Raw genomic sequence first — 24,091 nt, 5'->3', positions numbered from 1 at the left:
GGCTGCCTGTGTGGGTACACCAACCATGTGTGAAAAGTGGTCCATAACGTAATGCTTCAAAGCATGTTCATGCAAACATTGTCGGGGTCTGCCGTGATACAATGGGACTTCTGCTCATGAACCTCTGTGCACAGCGTCTGCAAATCGGGGCTGTACGAAGTCACCTCATCTTTACCCAAAACTGTAAGCTGTCATCTGTGAGGCGCGAGCGGTGTTTGTTTTTATCATAATTCATGGTGGAGAATGGCTGCTCTGCTGAGTTTTGCTCTCTGTAGCCGTATGAATGGCAAACTACACTGATTAGCAGCGGCATAGGCACACATAAAATTTCTTCTGAAATTTTCGCTTTCTAGTTATTGTGTGGATGCCCTAAAGGGCTTCCACACTATTGAGTTCCTGTTTCTCTTTATTGTGTGGATGCCCTAAAAGGGCTTCCACACTATTGTTTTCCTGTTTCTCTTTCTTCTTTATTATTATTCCCCTAGTTGCTTCCGTACACTTTTTGGCACTTATCTACTCCCTCAGTTTTCAGCCGATTTTCTCCGTTCAAACTCTAAACTGTTCTGCTCTTTCTGCTAATGCCGGCTATGACTTTTGGTGTTTATTACTGTTATACTTTTTAAAATATTACACTTTTTTCCTTTAATTTGTCCCATTGAAATGAATGGGAAACTTCCACAATTCTGCTAAAACTTGCTTGTTTTTGAAACTTAACTACTTTGTCATACTTTCACCTAGAAACTCCATTCAAACTTTAAAATGTTCTCAGACTATTGGGCTATTCCTGAATGATTCAGCTTTTTCAGATCTTCTACCGTTTTAATTTTATACCTCTTTAAGTTTTCAGTTGCAAAATTGTGATTTTTCAGAAAATACATGCGTTGCTATGGTTGCTATGCAATTAAGTCAGAGTGAGTGCTGGTCCGTTCTGAATTTTCTCTTCATGTCTAAACAACTTCTTGCTACTGACTCAATTTCCACTCAACCCCACAAATTATACATCAAAACGTAGGTATTTTTGCTGGCTTTCAGACAATGTCACTATCTTTATTGTGAGATTTACCGTTTTTTTTTGCAATTTGCCTCGGAGTGACACAAGGTCTCAATACTCCCCATTCAAAGTCTATGGGAGGTTTTGAAATTCAGAGCTGAAATTCTGTAACGGGAGGCATTTTAAAATCGCCATATCTCTTTAACAAAGCAAAGTTAGGACATGAGGCTTGTGCCAATATATCTTCAGACACTGCTGACACTCACAGTGGAAGCAGTTTTACAATTATCTTACCGTTGAGCAATGAATTACGTTTGTTTGAGGGTGGAAATCTGTCCTTCTCTCAGTCTTCAAACTCTGGAAATGAAGCCGTTTCTTCTCTCGTCATATCTCCGCGACGGAGGTAGAACGAGCTATGAAAATCGCAGTCAAAATACACCAAAGTCCGCTGATTCACCCAGTACAAGAATTATGCTGCTAGCCCTCCTAGTTTTTGAGTTACACAACGCTTTGTAACTCCAAAAACGGCGTTTTTCGCCTCTCACCGCGATCTATTTCTGACTGCCCAAGTATCTGTCTTTCAGACCGCCCCCCCTTTCCAGGTGGCGCAATCAGTAATGACACGGCTCTGCAGCTCAAAGGTCGTGGGTTCAATCCCACCTTGGTCCACGTTTTTTTTTTTCACTACAAATTTATACACTATCACAGACCTGTAATTTATATTGCTAATTTATTACAATTCTGCAAAGTTTTATGATTTTAGCAGCTTTTCTAATATGGACCTCAGATTCTTGTTAACGCTCCATGGCAGAAACAAGTACACAGCCTGATGAAGCAGACAGAGGCAGTACCTCTGATTGGTGAATTTGAGCAGAACCAGGTTGTTCTTTCATTTCATTTCTTTATTTATTTCACACATGGTTCAACAGTGTTTCTTTTTTCTACATACAGAACCTTCTGCCTCTTTTCAGCAGAAATTCTGCTCATCTCTTGTGTTGGAGTGCCCTCTTGTGGCGCCTTTTGGGTAGTGCCTTAGTGAACACTGCAAAGAAGTGGTATCAGACTGGTTTGTAGTGGAGGAATTTGTTGCCAGTTTCTTTCATCTTTAATCCCTATTCATGTTGTAATGTAGTAGTACCACAATATGGCAGAAACACTATGTTTTGACACAAATACTTTGATTTAGTATACTTTAGCTTCTTCAGCTTCTTCACCCCTTTTCAGCAAAATTTTCATTTTTTCACCCTTTTCAGCACAAATTCCAGCTTTTTGGCTGTATTCAGAAAAAGACAACTCTTTTGAGCAGAAACTCTGCTGATTCATCTCTTTTCAGCGCAAGTTTCTGCTTCTTTGCCTCTTTTCTGCAGAAGTTCTGCTGATTCACCTCTTTTCTGCAAAATTTTCAGCCTTTTCACCTCTTATCAGCTTCTGCTCATTTCAGCAGAATTGTCCGTCTCTCCACCTCTTCTTTGTAAGGGTGACTTTGGCTCAGGGAAATGAATAGCCACCTTTGAGCAGAAATTCTGCTGATTCATCTCTTTTCAGTGCAACTTATTGCTTCTTTACCTCTTTTCTGCAGAAATTCTGCTGATTTACCTGTTTTCTGCAAAATTTTCAACCTTTTCACCTCTTCTCAGCACAATTCTCAGCAGCTTCTGCTCATTTTAGCAGAATTGTCGGTCTCTCCTCCTGTTTTTTGAGAGAATGAGTTTAGCTCAGTGAGATGAGTAGCTGCCTTGAGACCAGGAGGGCCAGGTTCCAATCCTGCTCAGGGCGACATGTTTTTTTTCACCACCATACGACTTTTTGCAACTTTTCATCTTTTTCAGCTTTTCAGCAGACAGCTTCAGCATTAAGGCATCCACACAGCATTTTCGCAGGAAATGCAAATTTTTCTAGTTATTATTATTCTCCATCTTCCGCCTAAATTTCGGCACGTATCACGCCCCGCAGTTTTGAGACAAGCTTCATATATGTTACCTCATTTTGTGCGGCCGGATCTGGAATGGTGTGCTATGACTTTTGGTGTTTATGAATTTTATAGTTTTTTAAATATTAATATTTTAGTGAAAATTTTCCCGCGCTCCTCTGCCAAACAGTTTTGACATTAGGATTACATATGTTAGATCATTTTGTGCGGCTGGAGCTGGACTATTATGTTGTGACTTTTGGTGTTTATGACTTTTATAGTTTTTTAAATATTAATATTTTAGTACAAATTTAGGCCAATTCATCTTTTGGCGCCAAATAAACAGACTTCATTTGTGGTGTCTTGGCTCTCTCTAGTGGTATACCGGGAGTAGTACAGCCGAAAAGATTTATCCTTGTGTTGAAAACTCCATATCCCACAATTCATAGCACGCCTCTACAGAGTGAACAATGGCGGCCACCACTTCGTTTTATATGTCTTTTATTCGTGTTTCTAGGTCACAAAATAAACTTTTAAGATATTTTCAGGCGAGAATGTAGGTGTGTAAACTTCAAATATCTGCTTGTTTTACCAAGACATCCCATATTTAGCGACAGTGCTCTGACGACGTCGGTCCTGCCTGACAGCTAGCCGGCTACCTAGCTAGCTGCCGCACTTGGCTGCAAATGGATAGCGAGGGACTCTCTCTGTCGTTTCACCTCCCGGTCTCTCGCAAATGCTCGCACAGAATCGGAGTTACAGCTGGATGTGGAAAAAATAACTGAGTTGTTTGGTGGTGCTATAACGCGGAGCTACAACAGTGGGCAGCTATCCACCGGTGTATGACAGAAAGGACATGCCGCGACCGCCGATCGACCGGTGTTTGCTAACGCGGAGGTCAATCGTGGATCAGGGAAAGCGAAGGCAGGAGCGTGAGGTGAACTGAATTTCAGGTAAGAAGTTATGACCTGCACTCTATTTGGGTCAGATATAAACCGAGTTTAGGTGTAGTTTATTTAGCAGCAGTTCTCTTATGTGTTGCTGATAGCCGGCTAGCTAGCTAGCGCCGCTAGCATAGTTAGCTAGCACCGCTAGCGACCCTTCGTGAAAAAGCACCCAGGCTTGGCTTATATTGAGGCGGGTGAAACTCGTGTCAGCACCGGTCGTCGCCGACAGTATGTGTTTTAGCTGGACTTATTTTTTCGTTTATATGGACCGATGATTTATTTATTTATTCATTTTAGTAACGGTATAAACAGTGAAAGGTGGTGGATTGGCCAGATGTAAACTTCAAATATCTGCTCGTGTTACCAAGACATCCCATATTAGCTCTGATGTTTTCGGTGCCTGCAAAGAGCTAGACAGGTAGCTAGCTAACCCGAGCTGGCTGTCTTTTTTTGACTCAGGGTCATAGCTGGACTTATTTTTCGTTTTTATGAGCCGATGAGGTTTTTTTTAGTAACGGTACAAACAGTGAAAGGCGGTGGATTGTCCAGATGCTGGTCGATGTGGAAAAAATAACTGAGTTGTTTGGTGAGTCGCTGACGCGGACCTACAACCGAGGGCAGCTATCCACCGGTGTGTGTCAGAAAGAACATGCGGGGAACGAGGCGGCGGGCGACCGCCGATCGACCGGTGGTAGATCGTGGATCAGGGAAACCGAAGGCAGGAGAAGCAGGCGGCTGCCGGTCGGAGCGTGAGGTGAACTGAATTTCAGGTAAGAAGTTATGACCTGCACTCTATTTGGGTCAGATATAAACCGAGTTTAGGTGTAGTTTATTTTCGTTGTGCTGACTTTTTACAATCAGTTATAATAACTCGTACTGCGTGGTAGCTAGCACGATGGAGTTTCTATACACAGCTGTGCGCGCTAAGTTACTGATGTTGAACTTTATGACAGCCTCCCCTGTCATTCTCTCGCCTGTTCAAACTTCAGTCATGAAACTGATCAATGATCGGCTTTTCTCTCTTGTTTGTTTATCGCGCTAAACAACAGCAGCACGTTTAAGCTTGATCAGCTGTTGTTAGAATTCATTTGATTTTAATTTCTAGTATCAGCTGATGTTTGCTGGAGCCACAGCTGTAGAAGCGGCTGGTCGAAACCAGGAGATGACCTTACTGAATCATCAGAGCTGAACTGGTGATGGAGAAACAGGTTTACCTTTTTTTTAGGTGACATGAATGAGTTGAAGGGAAGTTATGAACTGTTTCTGAGAGAAATAAACACCAAGCTCCTTTTTTATTTAGCTGACAGCTGGTAACTGTGCAGGGGCGGATCTAGCAAAGCTTTTGCCAGGGGCCAGGTAGGGCATTAACAGAGAAAGGTGGACACAAAGATATACTTTTCTTTCTTACTCTCATACAGGAGTGCAGAATTATTAGGCAAGTTGTATTTTGAGGAATAATTTTATTATTGAACAACAACCATGTTCTCAATGAACCCAAAAACTCATTAATATCAAAGCTGAATGTTTTTGGAAGTAGTTTTTAGTTTGTGTTTAGTTTTAGCTATTTTAGGGGGGATATCTGTGTGTGCAGGTGACTATTACTGTGCATAATTATTAGGCAACTTAACAAAAACAAATATATACCCATTTCAATTATTTATTTTTACCAGTGAAACCAATATAACATCTCCACATTCACAAATATACATTTCTGACATTCAAAAACAAAACAAAACAAATCAGCGACCAATATAGCCACCTTTCTTTGCAAGGACACTCAAAAGCCTGCCATCCATGGATTCTGTCAGTGTTTTGATCTGTTCACCATCAACATTGCGTGCAGCAGCAACCACAGCCTCCCAGACACTGTTCAGAGAGGTGTACTGTTTTCCCTCCTTGTAAATCTCACATTTGATGATGGACCACAGGTTCTCAATGGGGTTCAGATCAGGTGAACAAGGAGGCCATGTCATTAGTTTTTCTTCTTTTATACCCTTTCTTGCCAGCCACGCTGTGGAGTACTTGGACGCGTGTGATGGAGCATTGTCCTGCATGAAAATCATGTTTTTCTTGAAGGATGCAGACTTCTTCCTGTACCACTGCTTGAAGAAGGTGTCTTCCAGAAACTGGCAGTAGGACTGGGAGTTGAGCTTGACTCCATCCTCAACCCGAAAAGGCCCCACAAGCTCATCTTTGATGATACCAGCCCAAACCAGTACTCCACCTCCACCTTGCTGGCGTCTGAGTGGGACTGGAGCTCTCTGCAACTTTACCAATCCAGCCACGGGCCCATCCATCTGGCCCATCAAGACTCACTCTCATTTCATCAGTCCATAAAACCTTAGAAAAATCAGTCTTGAGATATTTCTTGGCCCAGTCTTGACGTTTCAGCTTGTGTGTCTTGTTCAGTGGTGGTCGTCTTTCAGCCTTTCTTACCTTGGCCATGTCTCTGAGTATTGCACACCTTGTGCTTTTGGGCACTCCAGTGATGTTGCAGCTCTGAAATATGGCCAAACTGGTGGCAAGTGGCATCTTGGCAGCTGCACGCTTGACTTTTCTCAGTTCATGGGCAGTTATTTTGCGCCTTGGTTTTCCACACGCTTCTTGCGACCCTGTTGACTATTTTGAATGAAACGCTTGATTGTTCGATGATCACGCTTCAGAAGCTTTGCAATTTTAAGACTGCTGCATCCCTCTGCAAGATATCTCACTATTTTTGACTTTTCTGAGCCTGTCAAGTCCTTCTTTTGACCCATTTTGCCAAAGGAAAGGAAGTTGCCTAATAATTATGCACACCTGATATAGGGTGTTGATGTCATTAGACCATACCCTTCTCATTACACAGATGCACATCACCTAATATGCTTAATTGGTAGTAGGCTTTCGAGCCTATACAGCTTGGAGTAAGACAACATGCATGAAGGGATGATGTGGACAAAATACTCATTTGCCTAATAATTCTGCACTCCCTGTATAAAATATTTAGCTTTTATTAAATAGTTATCTGAATCTTCCAACCAAAGTTTGTATAATAATACACAAGATTGGCTGTAGACCATTGTTCATCATTCAGAACACTGTGTAAAAATAACAAAAACAAAAGTGAATGCACAGCCGGCTGTGTGGGTACACCAACCATGTGTGAAAAGTGGTCCATAACGTAATGCTTCAAAGCGTGTTCATGCAAACATTGTCGGGTCTGCCGTGGTACAATGGGACTTCTGCTCATGAACCTGTGTGCACAGCGTCTGCAAATCGGGCGCTGTCGCAAGTAACTTCATCTTTACACAAAACTGTAAGCTGTCATCTGTGAGGCGTGAGCGGTGTTTGTTTTACCATAGTTCATGGTGGAGAATGGCTGCTCTTCTGAGTTTTGCTCTCTGTAGCCGTATGAATGGCAAACTACAGTGATTAGCAGCGGCATAGGCACACATAAAATTTCTTCTGAAATTTTCGCTTTCTAGTATCATTTAAAACCTTTGGGAGAGCGGTCTCTGTGCTGTGGTTCACCCTAAATCCAGACTGAAATATCTCCAGGATCTGTTTATCATTCAAAAAATTATTAATCTGAGTAAAAACAAGTTTTTCTAAAATTTTACTTAAAAATGGTAAGTTGGATACAGGTCTGTAGTTATTAAAATCATTACAATCCAAATTGCTCTTCTTCAGAAGGGGCCTCACCACCGCCGTTTTAAAGGCAGCAGGGAAGACACCCAACTGAAGAGAGCAATTCATCATGTACTGTATTGATGCTACGCTCAGTAAACATCATTAATACTTCACACACACCAGCTTTGTCTCAAATGTCCAACATAATAAATCCCTGTGTGATGTGTGATAAGCTTTAACATCACTGTCACTGCTGTGGGCGGAGCTGAACTCTCAGACAGAGACAAACTAGCGTAAAACTGCGAGTAGAAGAGAAACTGACTGAGACTGAATGAGATCCAAACATCTGGAGCTGATTTTACATTCATCTGTTTAAACTGTAACACACCTGGATCCCTGTGATTTTATTATTACGGAGCCTCACGTGTGATATGTGAGGAGTCCAGCACACACCTGCTTCCTGCTCTCTGCTGACATCGTGACCCTGAGCAGTCGTGTAACTGTGCAGAAGGTTGAGCAGCTGCTTCCTGCTGCGTCTGAGATTTATTCAGGAGGAAGAGAAGATGTGTTTGTCTCTTCTTCTCTGGAGCCAACCACAGTCCAGCTGCAGCCCTGATACGCTGCCTTCAGCTGCAGATACTGAGTGTGTGTGAACCTGCTGTGTGACTGTGTTTGTTGAGCCTGTAGTTTCAGACTGTTGTGAGTGTAACTGTGCTGCTGCCTTAACTCGGCTACATTACAGGACGTGGCCACGATCCTATAGGTCCAATGAAAACTCTGCAACACTAAATGTTTTTAAAGTGTCAGCCTCCTCTAGAGCAGAGCTGTCAAACATAAGGCCCGGGGACCAGAATCGGCCAAAGACTTCAGCCCATTGGACAGCTTTGGACAATATGAAGCAGGGCATCAGTTTCCGGGCTGTAACTTTAAATATATGAAATAAGTCTTACAGCGCCCTGCGACAGACTGAAGAGCTGTCCAGGGGAAGCCCACCTCTCCCCCCGTGGTGACTGGGAGAGGCCGTCCTGTCCTGTAGAAACACTGAGACGTGCTGCTGAAGCTGCTCCTTTATATTAACATGTCTCAGGAATCAACAGTGACTTAAACATCTTTGCACTGACACAAAGAGGAGCTTCACTCGTCCGGCCCACTGACCATCAACATGTATGTGTGTAAAATCAGTGTGACGCTGCGCTCTACAGGAAGAGGACGACACTCCACACACAGAATCCAGAAACTAGAAAAGCTGAGGACAGAAACGCGAGAGGGGCGCGAGCAGAACCAAGGCGTCAGCGACAAAGAGCACGATCAGATATCTGCTGCACCGAGACACCGAGCCAACAGCTGGATGTGAAGAACATGTGAGAAGATAGCGCGTCCCAGAGGCCAACGAGGGAACAAGATGTTCCCACAGCAGCTGAAACAAACACGTCTTAAACTTTATATCCTGTATATTTAACTTCAGCTGTGCTCTCAGACCGACCGTGGACCCAGCAGAACTGGGCTCAGATCTCTGGGCCACTTACATCACCTTCATGTCCCGGGTCCATGAGAGCTCTTCAGCACCACCTGGTAAAGAACTCTATGGGACCAGTGACTGTAGTACAGAACCATCACTGTGTGAGGACACAAACCAGTATGTTTGATGGTGAGGACAGGACCCAGTAAACTATCTAAATACTGCAGATTTAATGAGGCTGTGCTAAATGATGAGGTCACTAAACAGGAAGGACAGAAAGATTTAACTCAATAGGATGTGTCACATGATGATGTCACAGTCTGGTTGTCTACCCTGTGGGAGGGGCCTAAAGTAGGTATGAGTATTACAGCCATTTCCTCCAGACTGAGAAAACAAAGCTGAAGCAGAGAAACTAGAGACAGAGCAGCAGCAGCCACAGAGACAGGAGGTGTCTGCATCAGTAAGGACTCTTTGACATCCACATCAAAGCAAACACACACTGGGACAACACACAGGAAGATGATGGACGAGGTGGGAGGCGGAGCAAGTCTCCAGTTTCACCAATCACAATCCATCAGGACTGTTCATCAAATGAAACGCTCACGTCGTAACGAGACGTCGACACGACCAAACGCCATCACAGACACGTCTCTGCTCGCTGTCAGAAGACGAGGACGATGAAACAGGAAGGCTTTAACTCTTCTGTGACATCAACGCCAGCAGAGGCTGAAACACGTCCTGACCTTGAAAATCACAGATCCTCACGGGCACACGCCCATCTGACACATCACATCCTGTAACAGGAGGAGAGACATGCTCAGGAGACTAGATATGAAGTTCAGTTACAGCAAAGACCATAAAGCAGCATGTAAACAAAGTGCACAGGGGTCATTCATGTTTGCAGGGCGCCATCACTGCGCCTCCACAGCTGGAAGTGTGCCGAGCGTTCAGTCACCCTGCAGGGATCTGTGATCACATTAGATAAAATTCTTTTTAATCAAATATGTAAACAGATCCAACAACGTTGACACAATTAAGATCCAAATCATTAGTTCCAGCTGACATGGACTGGAGTGAGGACACCAATGACTGAAAGAACCAGTGTTTCCATCACAGACTCATGAACATCATCATGTGTTATGTTAGTGTCTCATTCAGCACAGACACATTATTTCTGTTAGGTCCTGTCAGCTGTCAGCACTCTGTACAAGCACGACTGTGAACAACACAGACTTCTTTTAAATGTGTCACATAAACATTCAGTGTGGATTTGATCCAGATGTTTCTCCGTATGGAAGTTACTCAGGCATCAAATAGATTTGAAGTCTTTATGATCCTGAGCTGACTTCAAACAAGGAGCTTCTCAGACTAACAGCACGAGCACAAAACTGAAAGGATGAGAAACAAAAGTTGGATTTTAATGCTTCACATAAAATCTATTTGAATACGCTGGAGACTCATTTAGGTCACTGCTGTTATCTTTCACTCAGTGCAGCGTTTCTGAAATGTCTTTGTATTATAGTGAAGTTTGAGCTTTGCAGGATAAAAAGAAGAAGAAATCAAAGATGCTTGTAGGTGGATCTGACTGTGGCCAATCAACACCTGCGCCTTGCCGCCCTGATCAGATACCCAGCTGGGATAATGAGCTCGCCAAAGGAGAAGACTGAAAGCACTGACACGAGGAAGGAACGAGTCAGAGGACCAGTGAGTGTCAGCAGAACCACTGTTCAGGACGAGACCACAGACATCAGCCACAACTGACCGTGTACTTAGTGAAAACCTCAGACAGCAGAAAGCAGAGAAAGAGGAGGAGCAAGGAGAGCAGCCATGATGGAAGGACAGGTATGTACCACCAGCAGATAGAGGAAGTGGCTCTGTAGATATTTATAGTCAGTCCTCATGCATATGCTGTGCATATAGTAAGTGTCTGTCATGAAGGTGTCATGTGTGCATATCTGTGGTCAGTGAAGCTGATTGTGATTAACAGCTACACTACAGAGAGCCCACAGAGTTGTTGCATTGCTTGTTAGCCTTGTTTAGGGAGGGCTGGGGTTTCTTTGGAGCCCCAATTCATTAAAGTTAGTTCAGCACCAAGTGAAAAGAATCCCTGAAGACTCAGCACAGAAAGTGTGGGACAGAAGTTTGCTTTGGAGACATGGACTGAGCTAGAAAACTAGCCAACATGATTTATAACGGACAGTCATCATAAATGATGGAGAACTGAAAGGACATGAAGGCTGCGCTGTTACACTTTTTGATAGCTGGAAACTTTAACTGTCATCAGAAAACATCAAATATTCTGGATCCTCTCTGCAGTGTCTCTTCTTTCCTCTGTGACTTCCATGGATTTTAGCTCAAAAAGGTTTTTTAAATGGTTTGTCAGCAAACTGACCTCTGACCTCTACAGTACTGACCTGTACAAAGAGCTGTCAGTCTCAGCTCTTCTCTCCCAGCACTGGTGGAGCAGGTGTAGTTGCTGCTGACAGCCATTGTTGGTTTTCTCAGAGACAGGCGGAGGTCTGAAGTGTTGAGAGCATCAGCTCTCATCGATGTGCGCCGCTGTAACGCTGCTTTTGTCCTCTGTGATCACCAGGTATGAAATCCGAGTACTGACAGGGCAGCAGGACAGATCGTTCACCCTCATTCACTTCCATGAGCACAGCCAAGGCATGCTGGGAAACTGAGGACACACCAACAGATGTAGAAATGACCTGCATGCTGTGGGTTTGTCTCAGAGTCCTCACAGGTGACAAACTAGCTGCAGAAACCCAAGCCAGGTGTCTGAATACTGACACATGGACTCTTCCAGAGGGAGGATTTACTCGCACTTTATAATAACTACACAATAGTGAGCATTAGTATGTAGTTTATTAATGGAACCAGACCCAAACTGTTCCTTTTATACTTTCAGGACCTCCAAGTCTGCACTTATGTTTATTATCAGCTGGAGCCCCTCCTCATTCTTCTTCTTTGGTGCAACCCTGTAAATTTTGGGGTACCCCTTTGGCCCCTCCCCTTTTCTACAATCCCCCTGTGGGAGAGGTCGGTGTCATTTCTTTCCCAACACTGTACAACACACATATAATGTATATTTAGCCACCCTGATGTTTCTGATTGTGTTTTTAGTTCAGTTATTGTCATCATTGTGTCTTTGCTAGATGCTGTAAATGTGTAGTACGTGTGTGCCACAGATGTGTTACAGGCACAGTCTATGCTAGCATGAACAGATCATTCTTGCTAGCTTGGAAGTTGTGGTGGGTGGAGCTAACCCTCTTCCCTACTGTTTGCATTTGGTTGTAGGAGCTGCAGCGAGCAAGTTAATGACTTGGAGCTCTTTGTTTCTTTGACCTTTCATTGTCAGACACAACGTAGGAACACGCCGGTTACATTAAGACAGATTTAAAAGATCTGAATCAATAAGTTCAGAACATCATCAGTGACAGCAGTTTTATATGTCTAAAGCATTACATCACAGACAGAGCAGTTATTTAGGAGCTGTTATGGTTGTAAATTATAGGTTTATTACTTAGAAAATGATTAATGAAGTATTTAGATAATAATAATGTTTCAGATGATTAACATACAGGATAATTCTGGTTCTATAAATGTTATGAGTTTTGATTTCTCTGAGGTTTCATAAATACTTATCTCTGACTGTAATTTCTGGTAACTGAGGCACTTACTAGTCGTTATTGTTAGTTAGTGCTTTTGTCTGATCTCAATGAAGGAGACGATTATTCAGACTTTCAGGAGGTTTTAGATGAAACTGAAAGGCCCACAGAACCAAACACGTCTCAGCTGTGATCACACCAGAAACACACAAACACAAAGTGATCAAACACACACCAAAGCCTACACTGCCATCTAGTGACACAAACTAGTACTGCTAGACAACCAGGCTACTTTAAAGCAGGTGATATTTAGGTTGGAAAAAAAAATAAGTTGATAATAAACATTTGACAAAATCTTTTGGCAGCTAACATCTGGAAGTGAGCGGTTCTTTGGTGGTAATTAACAGTTTATTCTTGTTGGTAATTATATAATGAAAGGTAGCAGTAAAAGTCACACACACACACACACACACACACACACACACTGACAACAACAACTACAGACACGTCTGTGACTGCGAAGAACACCTGAGTGTAAGACGAGGACTGAATATGATACAGTAACAGTCAAATATGAATGTGTGTAACAGAGCATGATTATGTGTTATACATATATCAGAAATATGTGACATTTAACAGCAGGTCAAATCTATCTGAACATGAAACCAGTGTTAAACCATTTCAGTCTCAGTGTTACTGAAACATTCATCTCCAACAGCATCACTGACACAGACAGTTGGAGCAGTTACAGTCAAATCATTGATCAGTGTTTTTAGAACATGAGCTGCTGTTGCTGCACTAGTGCTGCTGCTCTCTTCTCTTATTGTAGGTCTTTAGCTAACAATATCAAGTGTCTTCATATGACTGTTGTCTAATGTTCAAATGTAGATAACACCACCTGCACCACCCTGTTCCACAGCACAGCCCTCTCATGTAGGCTTGGCTGCAGCACATATTAGCAGCTGCAGTGACATCAGCTTTCTGTGCAGAACTAGACAGGAGATCCGCTCCATAGTGTCATCACATCTACAGACTGTTACATATTCTCACCTGGTAATAAGAAGCTGCTCACAGCTCCAAGATTAACAGACTGAAGGAAATACAAATGAAAGTTACAGTAAACTGAAATCTTGGAAACACAACATGAAACAGCTGGAAATATGTTCATGTTGCACAAAACATGTGTTGCATTACAGATATTTATATGATCCATATTTAAGGTGGATGGGCTCATCCACCCACTCTCACACCATCATATCACCATCCTGGGTTAGTGTCTTGGTCTCAGGTCACAACATCAGCACAGTCTTGGCTTGGCTGAGGTAGTTGTGTGGTTCTTGTTGTCCCTGACAGCTGCAGGGACAGTGCCATCAGCCATGCAGCAGCACAATGACTGCTCAAAGTCAGTGTGGCTCAGTCTACTGTAAACATTGTCCTAAAGTGGTGGCAAAGTGGCTGCAAGCTGGCTGCACATGCACTGTGTCCAATACTCCCAGTACGTGCACCTGCAGATGATATCCACAAAGCTCTGAGTGTCACAGAGTGGGCCTGTGCTCAGGTCACTCTGCCCCATTGAATTCTACTTGCAGAGTTTTACAAGTGTGAGTAAAGTTATATATACAAGTTGGTGGCTGATAAGTTCTTGTAGTGACACCTGACCCCGTGGTTCTTATTGGTTAATAGTAGCTTAGAGCATCTGCACCAATCATAAAGCAGCAAGTTTGGAGCTCGTGGGTCTCTGCAAGTAAGTCCCTGTAATGTTGGCCAAGCCTGATATACTAGAAACATCTGTCTAGTGTGAGACAATTATGAAAGCATTGCGTGAATGACCAAAGAGCTCTATTCAAAAGTGTGTGTGTGAAATAAAGGTGTATTGTTTTTAGATCAAGATTTAGTAGAATTACTGAGGGTTTGTAGGCTATAACTACAAAATACAAAGAGTTTCTGCAGAAAAAAGGAAATGTGTGCGTGTGGTGTGTCTGTGACAGGAAATCGTGTGTGTAACAGGAACTACATGCCCATAAAAGGAGCTGACTGTGTCAAGACAGCAGACAGAGAGAAACAGACGAGTTAAACTTTAAGAAGATGAAGCGAATGAATGTCTTAAGAAAAAGTAATAAAATTATATTAATTACATGTTTTAGAAAAGAGAAATACCGAGAAAAATAAATACATGAACTAACAATTACATTAATGAATTGAAAATGCACGTACACAAATTGTCACATGTGAAATTATTGTTGGAAAGAATTAGAAGTGAGATAGTTTAATATACACATGCAATGAAGAAAGCAGCTTACACTCCTTTAATTTCCAGAGCCAGTGTGTCCCCTCCCCTCATAGCACCCTTGCCCACTTGGCCCCCGTATCAGGCGAGTATGGAAGACTGGATAGCCCATGACGGGTAAGATCCCACCTCGAAACCCTGGGACAACCTAAGGCAGGCACAGTCACGATTACTCGGCCTCAGTCCCTGTGAGCCCAGACTCACTGGTGAGATGAAGTGAAGAAGACGGGACTTCAAGGGTAAAGCCGCTGGAAATGTCATTAACAATGACCAGTGATGAGCCAAAGAGAGAAAACACACCCTCTCTAAAAGGAGTCTGAAACACTGCAAAAGAAACATTTAAAAAAAATCACACATAAAAACAGAAAATGCACTAACCTTACAGAGACAAGCTCATGAAGATTAATGCATAGACAGTGATTAAAACCTGGCTAAGAACACAAACAAATGCAATTAAATCAGCTTGCTAATTTCATGAGTGATAGAAGGGTGTTTAATAAAATACACTTAAAGCCTGAAGTTGAAATATGACTCAGTATGCAAATTAGCTCGAGTGAGTGATGACAGAGGAGTTTCCTGTGTGTCTGTGTGATTGAGGCCTTCAGGAAGGGAAGCAAAGTAGACTGTTCAGAGGTGCAGATTTGGACAAGAAATTTATAATTTAGTGTTGACACATTGTTATAACGTGTTTATATCCTAGGCTGAATCTAAGTATGGTAAAGGGCTTAAGGGGGACATTGTTGTGTGCAAAACGGTGCAGCTTTTGACGAGGTTTTCAGTGCGTTGAACGGGTGACATTTAAGATTGTTTAAGATTTTTGAGGTTGTTTTTATTTTTAATAGAGGGAGTTTTAATAAACATGGACATGTCTAAGGGGGCCCATTATTTTTGTAACAGTGCACTTAGAAAAAACCTGTTAGGTGATTTTGTTTTGTGTTTTGATGAGCTAATAACCAGCTCTCTTTTTCTCATTTTTGTTGTGAAGCAGGCCTGAAAGAGAGTGAACTAACAGCGCTGACAAAATTCTCGGGAGAACAAACATAAGGTGGGCTTTACAGATTATAATTGGCTGAGGAGACCTGATTGGTTGTGAGTCTCTGTCTAAAAGGACTGTAGCGATTCAATCCAGTCAAAAGCCTAAAGAACTATTTTCCTAAAAAGGAAAACAAAATAAAACAAATGATTGATCTTATTTTGCTAATGTGGAGCATCTGATTATTTGCGCCGGAGGCTCGACTATCAGCAAAAAAATATCTTGTGTGAATGTAGGTGAGTGAATGTGTGTGACTGGACCAAGGTGGGAAATAAATAAAAGGTTGACAAACAGGAGGAGTGGAAGACTTAATTCTGGGGATGCTGATGTTTGCTTTGAGGGAATTTCTGTTTTATTTACTGGGGTTAGATTATGTTATTACACTGTAAAATGCTAAATGTTAAAAGGGAAACATTTTTTGATATAACTCATGTTACCATTAACTGAAGAAACACATGATTGATAACTGTTCTGTTTTAACTTTTTTCTTTTTTTACACAGTATAATATTAATATTAATATGAGCTCTGAATTAACTTGTGTTGCAGCCATGGGTCCAATTCAATTAAATTCAATTTTATTGATATAGCGCCAAATCACAACAAAAGTCGCCTCAAGGCGCTTCATAGGTACAGAGAAAAACCCAATAATCATATGACCCCCTATGAGCAAGCACTTTGGCGACAGTGGGAAGGAAAAACTCCCTTTTAACAGGAAGAAACCTCCGGCAGAACCAGGCTCAGGGAGGGGCGGGGCCATCTGCTGCGACCGGTTGGGGTGAGAGAAGGAAGACAGGATAAAGACATGCTGTGGAAGAGAGACAGAGATTAATAACAGATATGATTCGATGCAGAGAGGTCTATTAACACATAGTGAGTGAGAAAGGTGACTGGAAAGGAAAAACTCAATGCATCATGGGAATCCCGGCAGCCTCACGTCTATTGCAGCATAACTAAGGGAGGATTCAGGGTCACCTGATCCAGCCCTAACTATATGCTTTAGCAAAAAGGAAAGTTTTAAGCCTAATCTTGAAAGTAGAGATAGTGTCTGTCTCCTGAATCCAAACTAGAAGCTGGTTCCACAGAAGAGGGGCCTGAAAACTGAAGGCTCTGCCTCCCATTCAACAAGTAAGCCTGCAGAGCGAGAGCGAAGTGCTCTAATAGGGTGATATGGTACTACAAGGTCATTAAGATAAGATGGGGCCTGATTATTTAAGACCTTGCTGCAGCATTTTGGATTAATTGAAGGTTTTTCAGGGAGTTTTTTGGGACATCCTGATAATAACAAATTTAACCTCATAGCTGCTCACAGACTGTATTTACAAGAGACAAACTGCAACATCTAAGTCTACAGGACATCTACAGTATATATCAAATATATTCTTTATTCAAATCTATTCAGAAGTGTTTCTGTTCCAGCTGAGTTTGATCCAGGAGGGTCTGAAGTAGAGATGGACCGATCCGATATTACGTATCGGCAGTGTTGGGGAGTAACGGAATACATGTACCGCCATTACGTATTTAGAATACAAAATATGAGTAACTGTATTCCGTTACAGTTACCGTTTAAAAAGGTGGTATTCAGAATACAGTTACTTTGTTGAAATAAATGGATTACACGGCGGTACTTTCCTGTTTCATATTGTCGCGGGTCAGGACTGTTTGGGTTTGTTTGACAGCTACGTAATGTTGTTCCAGGCGGCAGCGTTACGGTTGCCATGGTTACAGGGTGACGCTCTCTCTCTCTCTGCGTGTTTCCTGGGTGAGAGAGCGCTTTTTTGTTGTTGTTGTTGTGCTAAGCTAATAGGCAGAATGCTACAGGCATGGCCCTAAAGAATGTAGCCTCATGGGCAGTGTAGTCCGTGCTGCAGCGAGAACGGACTGCCATACCCGTTATGTGTCTGTGAGCGAGGGAGGAGAGAAAGGAAAGTCCGAGCTGTCACGGAGCAAAACAGGAGCTGGAAGCATGTAAATATAATAATAACCACTGGAGCCAAGAAGAGTGCCTGACGAGCCCATTTGTAAGTAAGCTATTAAGACTGAAGTGTACACTGTGTTCGTGTAAATAAGTTCCGTTGGAGCAGTCTTTCAACGCCTCTCTCTGTCTCTGGCAAGCAAAGTTGACCCAGACAACAAAGTAAAGCTATTTTTCGGCTACCAGCCCGACAGGGAACCCACCGTATTAGCCAGAGGTCCCTTTACTACGGTTCGGAGCCGCGGACCTTCAGTAACAGTAATAAATCACAGCAATAGTACATTCACGTAGTTGTAAACAGCACGATAATATATCAAGTAATCCAAAGTATTCAGAATACGTTACTCTCATTGAGTAGCGTAACGGAATACGTTACAGAATACATTTTGGGGCATGTATTCAGTATTCTTTAATGGAATACATTTTAAAAGTAACCTTCCCAACACTGCGTATCGGTATCGGTCCAATACTGACCTAAATTACTAGATCGGATATCAGCGAAAAATAAAAAATGTAATCCGATCCATTAAATATCAAAAAAGCATCTCACAAAACTTGCGACATGGTGTAACTCGGCTCATAACCGTAGCACGTTGCAGCAGTATGCGTCACGTGACAGAGCGGCTGTGTGTATTTGTAGCCTCGCTACCAAACCAGCATTTCATCTCCAGGAAGTTATCCCAGAGAGAAGTAAAGCAAGTGTGTAAGTTCATCTCTGAATGTTTGTAAAGCATTCCCGCGTTAAGCTTAACAACCGATATATGGAGCGACTGCCTCTCTCTCCCTCACCTTCCTGTTGCTACTTCAATCATGAAACTGCTTAATGATCAGCTGATCGGCTTTTCTGTCGCGAGTCCGTCTCTCTTCTTTGTTTATTGCCCACTTCGCGCCAAAAAGAGGAAACCAGCGGCTGAACAACAGCAGCACGTTTAGGCTTGATAAGCTGTTGTTAGAATGTATTTAATATTACTTTCTAGACCAGGATCATTTTCTACGCAGCTGACGGCTGGTAACTGTGCAGGGGCGGATCTAGCAAAGTGTAGCCAGGGGGGCCGATATGGCATAAACAGGGAAAAGGGGGCACAAAGACATACTTTTCTTTCTTATTCTCATTTAAAATGTCTAGCTTTTAATAAATAATTATCTGAATCTTACACCCAAAGTTTTAATCTGATGTAAAATGTATAGAAGTCCATTACTGTATATAGTAACTGTTAAGTCTAATATACCCTAGTAAGCTATAGTACTTTTTCCTTTGGGAAGATACCATCTGTGCAGTCTGCAATTCTGCTGAAGAAAGATGTTGAATCTATTTAATTATTCTTGAAAAATAATTTGTTTCTGTGCATTTTTTTTCACACTGCATCATATCAAAGTTGATTACATCGATTAAGCATCATGAGGTGGAGGGTGGGGGGTGGTTCCCTATTTTTTATTTTTTTTGCTGGGAGTTTGCAACCCTATTAGTTAGGTTGCTTAATATTTCTGCTAAGTACTCTTTAAAATACCAGAATAGGGAGGATGGAGCAGGTTTAAGTTAGATTTTAAGTTAGGTAAGGTTTATTAGATTGATCAGTGTTGCTGAACTATGAAATATTTTCGGTGCAGTGTATTTTTTTTTACACACAGGTATAACAGAATAGCTTTAGTGTTGTTGTTTATTTAAACTTGAGTATGAACTTATACAAAATGCAGCAAGATATTAAAAAAACAGTTTTATTGATTAAAAAACACACTATATCGGATTCATATCGGTATCGGCGGATATCCAAATTTATGATTTCGGTATCGGACATAAAAAGTGGTATCGTGCCATCTCTAATCTGAAGCAGGAATGCACAGATATCAACACACATAACACAATAAACACAGACAAGCAACATGGGAAAGTGTTCCAGTGCGAACATCTGATCTGGGACCGCTGCAATCTTCGACTGTGCCTCCAGCTGACCCGATGTCCACATCATGGGGGAGGTAAGCGTTGGAGGTGACGTTGGGTAGAGAAGATAAGAGGGTAGGGAGGGTGATGCGCCAGTGAATGCTTATCAGTATCAGTATATGTATGTGTATGCGTGTCCATAGTTCAGCTGAGACAATGTCCTTCGCCCTGCCAGGCCAAGTAAACAGTCTTCCAGCCAACCCAGGTGGCCTTGCATGGAATGGGAAGGAACAGACTCAACACAGTTGTTATCAGGGAGTTTTTGTTCAGCTCCAGCCTTGAGCTCACAGCTGGCGCCGAAGGGGTAGCCGCATTATGACGGTGATTTTTCTTTTGCAAACAACTCATGAGAATTTCAAGCTGTTTTTAGCACTCCGACACTGGTCTCTCAATTTCCCTTTGAATGGCTGCGAGTTTCTCCATGATGTTATTAACCGTTGATCCCGTGATCTTGTCACTCTGTTGCTCACAGAGCAGATTCTGAGACCTCACGACCGCAGCCAACTGATCCGAGATGTAATCCAGCTTCCGCCCTGAGTTGTTGTTTTGGGTGGATTCTTTCCTGATGAAATCCAATATATGCTCAGAGGTGTTAGTTTGAGCATTCACCGCAGTCGTAAGTGCCTCCAAGCTCTTAACCATGCTGCATTCAGTGAGCCCTTTCTGAGAAGCCGCACCTCGTCCAATCGTTTCAATTCCAGCGGGCAGCCTTGTGGGGGTTTGAACAGCCGGTTCCGCTTTCTTAATTCTCCGATAAGCCAGGGCCAAGCCAGCTCCGATCAGCAAGAACCCTGTTATCATGGTTCCGAATAGGTAGATATCTTCAGCGTCCTCGATCGACAGTCCCGCCAGGCACACGATCCTCCAGTTCTGCCACCCGTCCATCGTGTATCCGGCAGGGAAAGTCCCTCCAGGGCACTCGGGCTCTCCCGAGCCCAGACTTCTCGTTGAGAAAAAGGTGTCAATAGCGTTCAGAGACCAGTTGATCAAATCCATAATTCTCTTTTAGGTTTTAGACACAGACTGTGAGAGATTGTTCCAGGGAAAGTAATACAAAACACAAGACTAGACAAGGACAGCAGGGAAGATAAGGGAGAGGAGTAAAAGTGCGTCCGCCTCCTCCGAGAGCCAAAGAAATTTTAGCAGAGCAGTTCACTCTGCAGCACTGACAGTCATCTGCACTTCATTCCTCTGTCAGTCACTGCTGGATGAAGCTCACCACTCCACCTCACAGTAACATGGTCCAGTCAGAGCGTCTCTACACACAAGCTGCTGCTGCTTCAACCTCTCAGGATCATCAGGACACAGCTCCTCCTCTCTCGGCACACACACCGTCCTGTTTACCATCGTCTCCACCTGCAGAGAAAAGAAAGAAGAGCAGAGGAGATAAACGAGTGTTTCCAGAGACTCTTCATCAGCTGTCAGTCAGTGATGCAGCAAATCCAGTGTAAAGAGCAGCAGGGCCTTCAGTGCTGGGACTGTACTAGGACTCATTGTTGCTTCACTTTTTCTAGTCTTTGAATTTTTATTGAAGTTGATGAAAATGTTTTTCCCTCCTAGTTTGAGTTTGGACTTTCATTCATTAGAAGAACCTTGGTGTGTCCACTCTGAGCTCTGTAGGAACCCCAACAACAAGCCCAACAATCCAGATGGACGGTTCCAGCTGTTAACTGGAGGAATTCCATCCAAACATCTGCTCTCACTAAAGTCTTTATCACCTACAGACTGTGTTCTTCACTGCTTTAAACCTGGAAATGAATGCAGTCATTGGTCCGCGTGCTGCTTTGTTCAGAGAGCTGATTGGCTGTTGACAGTGTTTGATCAGAGCGTGTCAGCCGTTACTATGGTCACCATAAAGGTCAAAAACAGGAAGTGTTTGTGTCCAATCCTGAAGCCTGTCTCCATTCTCCTCTCACAGCTTCACTGAGAAGCTGCAGCTTTACAGGAAACACTGGATCCTTGTTTCATACTGACTGTGTTTAGTACAATACTGCTGACAGCACCACCCACTCACTCCATCACTCTACTTACACCAGAGTCTCCAGTCGCCAGTCTGGACTCTGCTGAAGATCAGACAGCTGCTTCACATGTGGATCTTGCAGGTTGTTCCACTTCAGGTCCAGCTCTCTCAGATGGGAGGGGTTGGACTTCAGCGCTGCTGCCAGATAATCACAGCTGATCTCTGACAAACCACAGTCCTTTAATCTGTATAAAGAATGAAATATGTAAGTTTATTAGACAAAGTGTGAGCTTGAAATCATTCAGTGTTTCATAATCTGTTCCGAGCTGAAGAAGGTTCAGAATGTAGAAGTTTAGAAAATGGAAACTCCAAACAGCTGAAGCCAACAGGAAGCAGCTTCAAACAGGAAACTGTGCAGAGTTTCAGACTATATGTCCTGATGCAGCCAGTAGGATTTTGGAGATTTGAATCTCTGTTCTGTGACTAAGTCCTTGAATCATTTCTTCCATTTTGTCCAACAAGACAGACTAAGTATTGGACATGTGTTGTGGCTCCATTAGGGGAGCTTCTAAATGTGATGTGATGGCCCCTCTGGGTCTGTCAGATCACAGGTCAAATCACTGGTTTGAGCAGGTAGTCAAGGAGGCTATTTACCTGAAAAGTGAAAGACCATCTCTGAATCGAGGAGGGGGCCTAAGGGTACATCTTTCACCGTCTTACAACACTGTGATTGCAGTCATTCCCCAACTCTGTGTGAATGGTACTCATGGCCATTGATCAGTGGTCTTTGATCAAAGATCATGAGAATTTGCATATTAATGATAAAAGAACTCACCTCCCAGCCCATTGTTCCCTTAGTGTTGCTGGTTTCAGTCATTATGCAAAAGTACTGTTTATAAGGTTGGGGAAACCTGCAGTCAGCTGAGGCTCAAGAAGTCATTTGAATGAGTGACGAAACGTTTCTCCTACTTAAAACTTTACATCCAGGTGAACAGAATCAACTTTTCGGGGCAACAAATGTAAACAAAGGTTAAGTGTCCTATGGCACTCAGTGATGATGGTCCTGTGGCCCCACCACCTCCACCTCGTTTTAAAGGAACAAACTGTAATCTGAAGGTTCAAATGGAACCAAGACTTCCTCCACTAAATGGCAGTGTCTCACGAGAAAGTGTTAGTGTAGCTGGCCTGTAGTCAGAAACAGGAAAATGCAGGATTTGGGCTGGAACTGGGAAAAGTGGTTAGCACTAGTGCCTTAAAGCAAGAAGGTTGTAGGTTGAAGCTTGTTGGTCAGCTGGGCCTTTCTGTGGAGGATGGATGTTCTCCCACAGTCCAATGAAATGCTGCTTAGGTTCATTGGTGCTTCTAAATTGGCTGTAGGTGTGGATGTGAGAGAGTGCTTCTCTGTCTCTGGCTGTGTCCCAATTCAGGGTCTGCAGCCTAAAGGACGCATTTTAAGGCTGATTACATTGTTAATAATGAAGAACATTAAAAGATGACTGTTGGCCACATGTCGGTAAAGTTATGTGACATTAGTGATGTTTGTACTAACTTGGTTTTAAAGCCTTTACTTTAAAATATACACCGTTCAATAGTCGACCTTAATCTTACAGAGAATGTGATGATTTTATGGATAATTAAAGTCAGTCATATATCCACAAACACAACAAGCTGAAAGTCAGTGATGCTGCTCGGTTTGCAGTCCTGAATATGACGGCACAAGCAGGATTCACTGCACTGTTAATGTTAGCTATGTTATATTGCTGCCTCTGTCCGGTGGTGTCGAGCCAAACGGACTTTAACGTGTGTTTGAACGAGCTGACGGTTCACTCGTTAAGCTGAAAGAAAGATGCTTTAATCACAGGAGTCACACATGTGTCCACTGTACCATCTGGGAACTCTTCTTGTTTAGCACTCGTAATAACACAAACACTAAATCCTCCTTCTCTGTGCTGTTTTGTAGCAGTGTGTACACCTGAGACTGTCACCTGTCTGTCTGTCCTGCACTCTCTCTCTGTTTCTTTTTCTCTGATTGTGGAATAAAAGTATGAACATGTATTTATAAGTCACACTTGTGTTTGAATCCTGCAGCTTATCACACATTTGATTTCCATGTGTGACGACTGCAAGTGTCCAGAGTGAGGACAGACTGAGGGACCCACTGCTGCACATCATCTGTGAGGCTTTGCACCCCTGATGATCCACCAGGACAAACTCAGCAGTGTGTGAGGAAGAGGAGGAGGAAGAGCCAGCAGCAGCTGACAGATGGAGAGAATAGACAGACTGTTCCCAGTTTGTGAAGGACTGCTACAAAAGTTTAAAATAACTAATTGTCTGTCCTGAATCAGTCTTATTAGGTAATGTTCAAATAATGTT

General features: G+C 42.8%; 1 long non-coding RNA gene and 1 pseudogene across 1 annotated transcript; one reads left to right on the top strand and one right to left on the bottom strand.

The window, feature by feature from the left end:
• Nucleotides 1-24,091, bottom strand: part of LOC120434796 — a 126,246-nt pseudogene that overhangs the window by 83,746 nt on the left and 18,409 nt on the right.
• LOC120438586 lies at nucleotides 9,947-23,841 on the top strand. The gene is made up of 4 exons (XR_005612006.1): nucleotides 9,947-10,757; nucleotides 11,509-11,661; nucleotides 11,827-11,957; nucleotides 23,807-23,841. It is a non-coding gene; the product is annotated as an uncharacterized LOC120438586 (long non-coding RNA).

Source organism: Oreochromis aureus, linkage group 3, assembly GCF_013358895.1.
Source record: "Oreochromis aureus strain Israel breed Guangdong linkage group 3, ZZ_aureus, whole genome shotgun sequence".
In the NCBI taxonomy this organism is placed as follows: domain Eukaryota; kingdom Metazoa; phylum Chordata; class Actinopteri; order Cichliformes; family Cichlidae; genus Oreochromis; species Oreochromis aureus.
This window is presented reverse-complemented; position numbering and strand designations above follow the sequence as displayed.